The following is an 11,145-nucleotide window of genomic DNA, read 5'->3' as shown; positions in this document are numbered from 1 at the left end:
GGAGCCCCGGCTGCCGCTTGCCATTTGCACGTCCACCGCCCGGCTGCCCTCTCCCGCGGCGCACTGAGCCGCCGCGGGGGAGCCGCCGCGGAGGCTCCCCCTCGCCCGGTCGGCAGCACCTCGCCCGGCCCGGCCCGGCCCGGCCCGCGGCAGTCGTCCCCGGGCGCGGCCCCCCGCTCCTCCAGCGCGCAGCGGCGTGCGGCGGCGGGGGGCGCCCGCGGGCGGCGGCGGCGGGAGCGCGGGCGCGGGGGTGGCCGAGGAGCGGCGGCGGCGTGAACGCGGCTGCAGAGCCCCAGCGAGCCGCGCGAGCGGGAGCGCCGCGCCCGCCCGCCCGCAGCCGCCGCCGGAGCCGGGACAGGAGCAGCGCGGCCGCCCGCAGCCGGAGAGGCTCGCGGCCGCGGCAGCCCCGCGGGAGGCAGCGAGGGGCCCCTCGCCCAAAGCGCGACCCCCCTCTCCCGCCGCCGCCGCCTCCGCCCGCCCCCAGCGAAGAGAAACAAAACAAAACCCCGGCACCGCCGCGCTCTCCCTCCTCCTCTTGGCATTTGGTCGTGTTTTTTTTTTTTTCTTGGGGACTCTCTTTTTCTCCTGCCAGACTGACTTGCACCTTCTCGATAATTTCTCTTCCCCTCGTTTTTTTATACTCTTCTCCCTGTTTCCAAACCCTGTGTCTGTGTGTTTTAATACTATCACAACCTCTGCTAAAAATAGATCTTTTTATATACCCTTCCTCCTCTTTGATCCCATCCAACACCCCTTGTTAAGGTGAGTTGTGTCTTTTCATCACTTTTTTCCTTGTGTGTTTTTTTTTCCTTTTCTTTTCTTTTCCCCCTTCAGGGCAGGTTTTAGGGAGGGGGGGATATGGAGGAGAGGATTGCATGGGAAGCCAGGCATGTTTACGAAGCCTTTATTTTCCCTTGTGCAGCCTCAGCATCATTCCGGACTGCTCCCTTTCATCCCAAGGATGTAGCTGGCTGATGAAAGCGGGGAACTACCCTTCCTTAGCACTGCATGCTTGGGAGCCACAGCAACGGCAGGAAAAAAAACGCTTTTTTTTTTTTTCTCTCCCCCCCACCCCCCATTACCTCCTCCTTTCTGTTTGTTTGGGGATTTTTTGTTTTGTTTTGTGCCTTTTTTATGCTTGGTTTCCGTTTTAAGCAATTCGCAGGGGACTTGAAAAGAATTGCATGTGATATAAGGGGGGAGTGAGTGTGCGTGTGTCTGTGCGTGTATGTGTGAAATGCATTTGTATTTTTTGTTTATGGGATGATGAGCGATAAAGCTTCCAAAGAGCCACTGTACACAGAGCAAGGAGCACAGCAGAGCCTGCTGACGGAGAAATTGGGCAGGGTTGCAGGAAAACTACAAAGCTCTTGACAGAGTTCGGTCCCTGTGCTCCCGGACGTCTTTCCTTAGATGATTGCTGGCACCTTGGTGGTGATGGCTCCGATTCCTCGCCTGGCTTCTCAGCAGAGGAGCGCCGAGAGGGAAAACTTTAGGGCTACCTAGAATTGATAGCAGTTTTCTCCTTCCAGCAGCCCAAGCCTGTTATTGAATAGGGGATGAATAGGGAAAGTAGCACAGTGATCCAGAGTAAATGGATCATTTGGTGTCACATATTAGTTCTCAGGTACAAAAACAGATAGGAAGCATTATTACTTTGGTCAGCCAGCAGAAGCATTGCAGCCAGGTTCACTTTCCAATTCCAAAGTTGTTTTAGACTGTTTTTCTTCCTTCAGCTGTTTGGCTAACTGTTCGTATTGACAACAGAAATGTGTTTCTACAGTAAAACAGTCTATTTTAAATCTGCTGGGGAATGATTTATTATTCAGAGGCAATCAAGTAACCTACCTGTTTCATGGATTTTTCCCTAGTCCTTTAGTGTGCTTTCAACTATGTATTTTACCTATGTGTGTGAACTGGGGTAATATAGATTTTAGCTGCATTTTAACAAGAAGTTAAGACTTAACTTGCAGGGTGCCATTTGCAAAGTGTCACTTAATATAAAGCAAAATAACAGCCCCTAGCTCTTTTTTATGGATTTTTCACATATCCAGTGTTCATTAAAAAAAAAAGTGATTTTGTTAAAGAATTTAAAAGGAAAACTGGCACAATGATATACAATTTCAAATATTCAGAGCTCAAAAATACTCATCTGACCTATGAAAGTTGAATTTGTTTAGGAAATCTAATGGATCCAAAGTACATGAATGAGCACTTTATACATATAGTTTTTTAACAGGTTGGATCATTTTTGCATCTAAAAGTTTACAAATGAACTAAAAGGGTTGCTCTCACTGGTACTTGGAGGCATTCATACTGTATGAATAAAGGAACATTTATGTTGCCTTTCTAGTTAACGCAATTCAAAAATACCCTGTCTTTCCACATGCTGCGTAGATGATGTTCAACAAAAATGAGCAGTCATGGAAGTAGTCTTATGCTATCAAGAATCATTTCGTCATTTCTTTTTCTTGTTAGCCTAAATTAAAATATTTTACACAAGTTTGCCTTGGGATTTTTTTCTGCTGTGGCTGTCTGGTGTTGTGAAAGCAGGAAGTATGCTTTGAATGAGTTGTGTCCTTCTTAATATTGATAGCAGTGAGGGAAGAAACACTTGATGTACTTTGTACGTGATCACTGAAGGTATTCAGGAGTGAGAAAAAGAAGCTGACACCAGCATAGTTTAAATAAATAAATAAGGTTGATACATGTTAGCTTGTCAGTTGCTGTTCTGCTGAACCCTGGCTACTGGCTAAGCACATTTTCTTGGTAAAGCAGTATGATGTGATACGATACAATTTTTCTGATTTGATAGACTTTGCTGTTAAAATCTAGCTGTGGCACAGGAGACCTCTTGTTCTGCTGATTAAAAAACATGCCTCCCGGTTATAAACCAGGAAGGGCTGAAATACCCACAACTTGTACTGACTAGAAGTTACTTGTGCTCAGCACCTGTCAGGATTTATTACTTAAATATATCAGTATTTAGGATATCTCCAAAGGATACAATTGCTGACAGATCTGTAATGGATCACTTTAGATTGTACAGGGGGTGCAAATAGCATGCTTATAAGCAAATGTTTTGTTTTACTGCAGGAATGTGTCAGTAGACATGCAACTTCAGTATTGTTGATCTCATGGACTTTTAAAGAGAATTCTGGTGGTATTCTTTGTCCTTTGTGAAACAGCGGTGTGTTCACTTAACAAATCTATATCCTAAGTTGCTTGCGCTAGTTGATTAGCTGTTGACATTGGTGAAGGGGAAAAATGCATAGCGCATTTGTACCAAAAAAAGACAAATTAATGCTTTTCTTTATTGTAACAACTGAAAGACGAGTAGTTTGGGCAGGATATGAAAATGATGAAGCACAGTTAATGTGGAGTTTGGTGGTTGTTCCCTTTGACATGAACAGCAGCATGCCAACACTCAGGTTGTTCTATCAGGTAGTAGCATATGATGAAACTTTTTATGTTTTGAGGTTTGGATAAAACCTCTATTTATTCACCTTGAAAGCTGTTCCTGCTGTTGAAACAAGTCCTATAAAGTTGTGAACCACTTAAAGTAAGGGAAATAGAGTTCAGAAGTCACTCTGGCTTTATGGGGCTTATTGTTATAAAAGGTGGGATTTCTCTCTACTATCAGACAACTGAAATGATTTTCTTGTATTCTTGTACTTCATTATTCTGCAACATCAGTCTAAAAGGAGTCCAAGAAGTTTTTATTTTGTAGATGGGATATTTCCACAACTGAAGAGCAAGTATATTTCGTCTTGTCTTAAACTACAGCTAGCCATTAGTTTCAGCAGTCTTTTCTTGTGGGGGAAAACTGCTACTTTATTTAATTTATCAAGGAAAACGATACTGATGTCAAATTTTCTTTAATTTTTAACACGGGAAACAAAAGCTCCTAGGATTTCTTGGGGGTGGGGGTCAGTGGTATTACTTACATCCATGTAGACTGCAATCACAATATATGTTAAAAAGTAGTAGCGTAATCTTTCTGAAAGCAAATAAATGAATTTTTCTTTGTAAATCCCACCTTCTTCACCAGTTTTGAATGGCAGCATGTGTGTGTTTCAATCTGAGTGTACATTTGAAATTTTGAAATGTTTTGATGAATCAGGTTACTTTATGCAAAGCTCAGTTTTTATTTGCATTTTGTCTGCTAGATACACAGTTTCATAAAAAAAACTAGATTTTTCTGCTGTACTTGCTTACACAAAGAAGAAAATTAGTATTTTACTCCCGGGAACCATGTGTAACTCTGAAGTATCAAACTCTTAACAGAGCTAGAAGTACTTACATTCCCAGTCCTATTAGTGAATCTGGATGAATGACAGTGGTGACAAGTGCCCAGGCATGTCAGTGAAAGGAACAGACTGGCTCTTAGGGCAAGCAGAATATCTATCTGTCTGGTGCTGGAGTGGCTGTGCGCCTCAGGGCTAAAATGGCAAGTGGCTTTCTCACCCCTAACAGTAGTGAAATTCCTCTATCTTGCAGTTTGCGTTCACAGTCATCTGCTTGGTTTTGCTTTGTATTACAGTAGATTCAGAAGACTTAATTACAGTTTGGTAGTGCTAACACAGTGCTCTGATGACAACTGTTTATAGGAAGTCAAATGGAAAATAATTGTGGAGAGGAGTCTCCAGCTATAGAGCTTTGTAGTCTGTCTTAATTTCCTCAAGTTTTCCTTATACTTGTATACAGCTATTGTACCCTACTTGCATGTGTAGGCTGGAGGTTGCTTTTTGTGGAGAAAGTGTTTGTGGGGAAGTGAGAAAGGATATTAGTGTTAACCTTTCAGAATAACAGAATGTAACAGCTCCTCCTCCTCCCCAGACCCCAACAAAATGCAAGAATAACTACAGCATTGTAGATAAAATGTTCAGAATTTGCTTGACATGAATATGAGATTTCATACTTCATGACAGGAGACACATTTTTAAACATAATTCAAAGAGAAGGCTCTTTTCAATATGAAACTCTGTATTAGTAAGTCCCTATCGTCTGTCTTGTCCTGTGTGATCTGCTTATAGCAGCCCAGTTAATTCCTGGGTAAAGTAAGGTGGGGTCAGTTTCTCTCATTTGATCTTCTACTGTAACTCCATACTTGTAACGGGGTAACTATTCCAACAATGCAGTGATATCAGTAATAAAATTTAAGCTTTGTTTATAGGACAAAAATGTATAATGTACTATTGATTTCTATTAACAGACAATGCTTTTAACAGGGTGTATGAATCCAGTCATTCTGACTATGGATCTGTTTACCTTGCAACATCCATGATCTTCTCACCTGTACATCAGAGGTATTTAAATACTGTGGATAGTTAATAGACTATAAGAATGTTTTACCTTCTTCAAACAAAAGATAAAATTCTTAATTTGTTCTTTCATTTGTTTGGGGGATGAATGCGGCTCAGGACTAAACCTTATTGAATTAATTTTTGTCTTTTAGTTTGCTTAAAAATAATTAAAGAAAGATTTATTATTATTTTTAGACAGTGTTTCCTGTATGCTTCTCAAAATGTTTAATTTCTTGATGAAGGTTTAGAATAGGCCATTGAGGTATGATGACAACTCAGCCCTCTTAATGACTGGTTGTTAGCGTACTTTCATTAATATAAATGACATACATAGTAACAAGGTCTTTTTCAAGCTCACTGGCACTTTGCATACAACAGTATCTTTTATAAGGAGTCATTTGGAGCTCCCATATTTTTCTGATCTGGACTGAAAGTATAAAAATTTTAAGCAAATTAAAGTAGTTGGATTATTTCAGCTCTGGTATAATTAAACAGCCATGAATATATGGTTTCCTCATCAGTCATTGCCAGGAATTCTTTTCATCTGGGTCAGTTCAATATAAAGTATATCTACAAGCTAGCCACTGCAGTTTGGGGCAATACCTTCAGTTCATGATGGCTGCTTCAGTAATCCATATAGAGATACACCAGTACTCAGTGACAATGTAGTGAATGGGAGTGAGCATTAACTAGGAAATAAATAGGGCCCTGAAGTGGGCTTAGAAAATCTCCCGGGGGAGGGAAAAAAAGTCTGTCTGCCTAGAGAAGTCAGTACAGGACCATGATGTACTTCTAAGCTTGTGTGAACTTAAGGGCTATTACTATACATGACAAGATCTCAACTGTCTACTGTCAATGAAGAATCCTAATGAAAATTTATATAATTCAGCAGGGGCTATATTAGGAGCAGAAAGGGAGAACTTTACAACTGAAATACTTATATTTAGATAAGAACGTGAATGGCCCATTCTCCTGTTGTAATAACACTGGACAAGTGTGTTCCATTTTATTTGTGTACCTTTTGAAAAGCTCTATACATTTTAGGTTATAGTAATGAATTGGGAGAGATTTAGACTGGAAAAAGAAGGAAATTCAGAGTAAAGGCTTATCTTGCACTTACCCATTAAAGAGGTGTGATCTAATATAAGCTCGGCAGTTCTTGTCACAGCTCTGACAAACATCTCCTTAAGCTGTACTGAATGTAGGGTTTGTGCGATGCTTTTCCTACCTGTAAAATGGAAAAGTATAATTAATTAAGGCTAAATTCAGCAATTCCTGTGAAATAGTTCCTCTGACTTAAGTGGGATTGCTTGCCTAAGTGAGAGACTCAGAAACAGGCTTGTAAAACAGTGACAACATGGAAAGTGTGAAGTATCATCGTTATTATTATCTCAGAGAAGCTTATCTTGTATGAGATGGCTCATGTTCCAGGCAGTCTGCATCACTAGACTAAAATTCCTTGGCACTATCACTTGATTTCTGCAACGCCTCGCTGCTCAATTCTGTGGCAGTATGAAATAAACTGAAAGTCCTTTGTAAAATCTGAAGCCTAAATAAGGAACATGTTCAATATAGGAGCATTTAAAATATATTAATTGCATATGATAGTGTAAATTTAAGGTTTTATCTATATATTTCTGGATATCCATCTTTGTGCAAGAAATTATTTTGTCTTTATTTGTATGTTTACCTAATATAAAAATACAGAATCTCAAAACAGATAAATACTTCATAGGTAGTACTTTACATGTCAGAGATGTTACAGACATCAACTAATTATCCATCACAGCTACCCCACTTTGGATTTTTTAGTACATAGATAAAATACTAAGCAGCAGTAAAAGGAAGATGTGAGACCAGGACATAAGGATTTGTTTTCACTCTTTTTTAAGTTATCTTTCAAGGGTAATGTGGAGTAGAGACTAGGAAAGAAATGTAGATTTGACTGGTCTTATGCCACTGGGTTAGTTTTAAGACTTCTTACTCTTTTTGAGTGGGGACCACTACTTGTATTATCCTTTTGAGGAGGAGTGATTGGCAGAATTCCCCTGCCTGGCAATGTGAGAGAACCTGGGGAGAATTTTGTGATTCTTTCAAGTCTGAAGGTAAAATCTGCAGTGCCATATGGATAATATCAGATCATCCACTCCTCTGAGATCTTTCCAGGGCATATTGCAAAGGCAAGCTTAGGCTAGATCTTCAAGGCCAAAATCTTAAAAGCAACTTCTAAATTTGCACCCTCACTCAGATTTTGGTTGTGTATGGCACCTGTGTGTGCAGCCTAGAAATACAGATTATGGGAGGCAGAATCCTGGGTAGTAAAGCAGCTGGAATCAAGAAAAGGGTTTGGTAAAAGGGGAACAAAGTACATGTACAAGTAAGTATGCTAAAAGGTAAATGTGGCGGCGTATTTAAGAAAGAGGCTGGAAGAGGGAAAGGCTTTGCACAGAGCTGGAATTAATAAGATGTATTGAAATGTGAGAGGTAGAAAATACAAGACAAGTATCAGAGATGGAGGCTGGACTAAAAGAGAGACAGCTTAACTAATGGTGGAAGGCAAAAAAGACAGAAGGTGACAGGGAGCTGTACACTATTGATTTGAAGCGTAGTTTCAGTTTAAGTTGATCTGAATTCCTCCTGCTGCTGAAAAGGGAGTCCTGCACCTTCCTTCTGCCTTCCCCTGAATAATGTGCTGTACCTGGTAGTATGACTTTCCCCCCCCCAATCCAGATCAGATCCTTGATTCAGATGACTAGCTGCTCATATTAGCACTACAGCTGGCTCAAGGTGAGGGGAACAGGAAGGGACATGAGAAAGGGCAGCATAAAATTGACTTAGGCTGATCACGAAACTCTGCTTTTGATCTAAAAATCTTGATAAGGCCCTGTGTTAGAAATGATTTAGAAGAGAGGCTGGTTAGGAAGACTTGGAGTGGTAACACCAAGAAAGGAAAAAGTCACCTGGAACAGTATTTGTAGTGAGCAGTTTAGACAACTACATGCGAAGAAAGAATATTTCTCAAAATATTTAGGAGGCAAAAGCAAGCATTTGAAAGTTACAAAAAGCCAGTATTTATGTTGCCTGTGTATTGAATTCAGCATCCGTAAGCATGCATGATGACACAGTCTTTAATTACAAGATGAAGTCCTTTCCTCAGGACTGCTTTCACAGAAGGGTTGCAGAGGGTCTAGGAATACAACATCCCTCGCAGGCGACTGCGTGGTCCCTCGTGACCTCTGTTGAGCAGAGAGTGCCTGCTACTTTTGGCTTACTTCACCTTATTGGATCATGAATAACAAAGTCTTGCACTCAGCAATCCCACTGGTGGCTTGCTGCTTCTCTCTTACAACCTTCATCTGCATCTCCTTCACAGGCCCCAGTGTATTTCATACTGACTTGTACCATTTTTTTTTAATCCAATATTTATGACTTCCAAACAAAACATCTTTCTGCCTCTTTTTGCCTGGTACCTGCAGCTGCAATGTGCTATACATGTACAGCATGTGTTAAGTTTACATTTAAACAGTAACGTACGCTTCAAGCTTTTCTTGGTACATGAAGAAATAGAATAATAAAAAGAAATTCAGAATAAAATGCCTACAGAGAGAAGGAGGCAAAGATTTAAATATTTTTTGTAATAAATGAAATATAAAGCTCTTAGATCTTATTAGCTATATTTTTTTAATTTTTTTTTAATATTAAGTGGAGAAATTAGATTACACACACACATACATGCACATACACAGTGAATGCCATTCTCTGAAGGAAAGGGTTGAAAAAGAACAGTTTGGAAGAAATAAGATGCTGGAGATGATGTCATGCTTGCCTAGATTAGAATGAAGGATGTATTTTAAAAAATTTTAGCTAACATGTTTAAATAAAATATTTTAAAATTCTAACAAATCACATGTGCTACTTGATGAACTTAGATTTTACTTTGATCGATGGCTTCTGGTGTCTTTTTATACCATGTTTTTTTAAAATGCTTCTTTTTCTACCTTACCTTAAGCACAAGAGAATTGCATACTCATAAGAAGATTTGACTGATTCTCCTGGGTTATCCAGTGCAGTCCCTTGCTCTTGCAGCCAAGATATAGTATAATTCCTTTCATGTACTGATCAAACTCCTTACAACTATTTAGGGACTTTTTAGTTCCCATACTACCATTTGGAGGCTGTTAAAGAATTCAGGTTTCACTTCTCCTTAAATATGTTCATGGCCTGTTTATATTACTTTGTTCTTCATCTAGTCTTGTCCTTTAGTGTCAATGGTCTTTTCTGCATAGTGTTTACTACCCCAAAGTATAGAACAATCCTGCTCACTGTCTTCCTGTGGTAGGCTAAAAAAGTGAAGTCCTTGCATGACAGAGAGCTTAGCAATGTTGAGGTCTCCTAAATGATTCTGAAAGATAGACTGTGCTGTAAAGTTATATGCAGTGGGGTTATGATCATGCTCCTAGTTCATGGGATGTCTCTAATCTTAAACCGTTCTCCAGTACTGACCTACAAAGAGTGATATGCAAAGCGCCTTACCCACATTTGTCCTTGGGAGTAGGTTTTGTCTTCAGGTACCTAGCATTTTACAGGGTTTTTGCAGACTCATTTTCATTTGGCTTAGTTCTATTTTCTTACTATAAATTGTCCTACTAAGACAGAAGCAACCTTTGTTTATGTTTTGAACAAATTCTGTTTCTCTGTTGGATTAAATTTTAATTGGAGCGTGTTGATACTTTAACATTTAAACAGGTTCAAGAATCTGAGCATTAATTTTACAATTGAGAGGCAACCACCAAGCTCCAAGCAAAATTATTTTCAAATCAGATTATCCAATGGTTGGATCTCATGTGAACTTACAATTTTTGCTTCATTTGGGAAGCCTGGAAATTGGTATTTTATATTAAGATTTTGGTTCTGAGCTCACTTTCTAATTTTAACATAACAAGAAAAAGGAACATGTATGTCTTATTTTGTTCTTTGAAGTATAGTGTAAATAGAAGACAGCAAATACAAGTGACTGGCATTTTTACATTTCAAGAACTTAATTGAAATAGCTTTACTTTGAAAAGTGAAGGGCATTAGTTCATCATAGTCTTAGCTTGCTTTTTTTTTGTCCTTTTAAAGAACCAAGAAGCTAAGTCATGATACTGAAGTTTTTAAATTGATTGAAACTTTAAACTGATTGTCCCATGCATGAAATATTTTAATCAACATTCCACAAGAAAGGGTGAATGCATTATAATTAGATTAATATGGCTATCGGTGTCTTTATCAAGTTCAGGTACACACAAACTATTTTATACATTACTGTGTTATATATTTAGATGACTATTTAACTAAAGTATTTGTTGCATTTGTCATTATAAAGAAACGAAACTATACTACTTGTCATTAATCTTCTGTGGCCTGGATGCCTCTATGGATAAAAACAGTTCTATTATTTATTAGTCAATAAGTGGTATTTAAAACTCTCTAAAATTGCACAGTGAGCGAAGCAGCTGGAACCCTAACTTGTATTAGCTATCCAACACCAGACACTTCCTTCTGCTTTCTTCTGGGCCTGGCAACATATTAAAACTACATTTGCCTCACCTGCACTATGACTTTATGCATGTTGTTTGCAAGGTATTAGTCTATTAGTAATGAGCTATCTTTATTCTAGGTGTAGACCTTCTTGTCATGGAAAGGTTGCATTTCACAGCATTAAGACTGATGTATACCTACACTGGTAAATAACTTCACTCATGGGATTTGTCCCATTTAACCTAATGGGGCTGCACAGTTTCTCATATGAGTGTTTGTAGGAGTATGCTCTGAGTCATATTTGTCCTGCAGATCTGGG

At 39.5% G+C, this 11,145-nt stretch overlaps 1 long non-coding RNA gene across 1 annotated transcript in view; it reads left to right on the top strand.

The window, feature by feature from the left end:
- Nucleotides 1-598: 598 nt before the first annotated feature.
- The window catches only part of LOC136991395 (uncharacterized), a 60,728-nt gene continuing 50,181 nt past the window's right edge, over nt 599-11,145 (top strand). Inside the window, exons 1-2 of the long non-coding RNA XR_010883594.1 lie at nt 599-762; nt 5,232-5,309. This is a non-coding gene — a long non-coding RNA (uncharacterized lncRNA). The remainder of the gene's footprint in view (nt 763-5,231; nt 5,310-11,145) is intronic.

Source organism: Apteryx mantelli, chromosome 2, assembly GCF_036417845.1.
Source record: "Apteryx mantelli isolate bAptMan1 chromosome 2, bAptMan1.hap1, whole genome shotgun sequence".
Lineage (NCBI taxonomy): Eukaryota > Metazoa > Chordata > Aves > Apterygiformes > Apterygidae > Apteryx > Apteryx mantelli.
This window is presented reverse-complemented; position numbering and strand designations above follow the sequence as displayed.